We start from the raw sequence: 1082 nt of genomic DNA on the forward strand, positions 1-1082 counted from the left end.
CCCCTGATTCTGTGGGGCCTGGGACAGAGACCCCATGGTCTTAGAGACAGAAGCTAGTATGAACCCAAGGTGACCTTGATTATTTCTCAATAATGCCAGGACAGGAGATCAACTTAGGTAACTTAGGTAAACTGATGTTGGTTTCATCCCCTACTGTGTATTTGTTTTAAGAGCTGATTTGCTGACTTCTAGCTTAAACATGGTGGCCTTGTTCCCTCCGATTCCTACATTACTCGGAAGGCCCTGGCTTCCTAGAATTCCAAACAAAACAGCCCTAGTTTTCATTAGCAGTCATTAAATCTGGCTGACCTCTTTCCAAGTGCCTCTTTTTATTTTACACTACTGATCACGCCTACCTCTAGACTCTCCCAGTTTCGACTCACGCGATTGTAGAGGGCAAATCTACCTTCTTAAAACAATGCTTTGGTTCAGTTCCGCCCCTCAAAAGCCTTTCACCACCTCCCAAGTATCTGCGGAATAAAGTTCAAACTTCTAGTTGGCCTTTACCACCCAGCACAGTCCTCACCTGTAAATTCTGCCCACCCCCACTTTGGTGTACAAGGCAACATAGCATCCTTAGTGTCTCCTGAACAGGCTTGTCCTCATTTCTTTACTGTGCTTGGTTCACACCTCGCAGCCCGAAATCCTCCATTTCTCCCACTCTCCCTTGAAAGCACATTTCTGAGTCTGGTCTACTCAGTGAGGTCGAAGTCTGAGCTCACTGCAGCCCACGCCCCCTCACTCAGCTTCATTCCTTGCATGGAATTGTTCTGTGTTTCTCTGGTTTCCTTGTGAGGGGGGTGGCTCTGTCTACCATGTTGCTGCCTATCCCCTAGCCATAAGCAATGCATGACAAATGGATGACCCAAGACCCTAGAAAGGTGCCTGGCCCATGCCAGGAATTCAACAAATATTTTGCTGAATAAATTCAAGATCTCTGGTTTGGTTAATTTAAGATTACCACCTACTTTCTCCCTTAGACCGGGGACTTTCCTCTCCCATCAGGTGAGAAAAAAAGCATCTAAACATTAAAACTTTGATAAAGTTAGCTTAAGACACATAAAAAGCAGAACTTCCTCTTT

Source organism: Martes martes (genome assembly GCF_963455335.1).
Source record: "Martes martes genome assembly, chromosome: 16".
NCBI lineage: Eukaryota > Metazoa > Chordata > Mammalia > Carnivora > Mustelidae > Martes > Martes martes.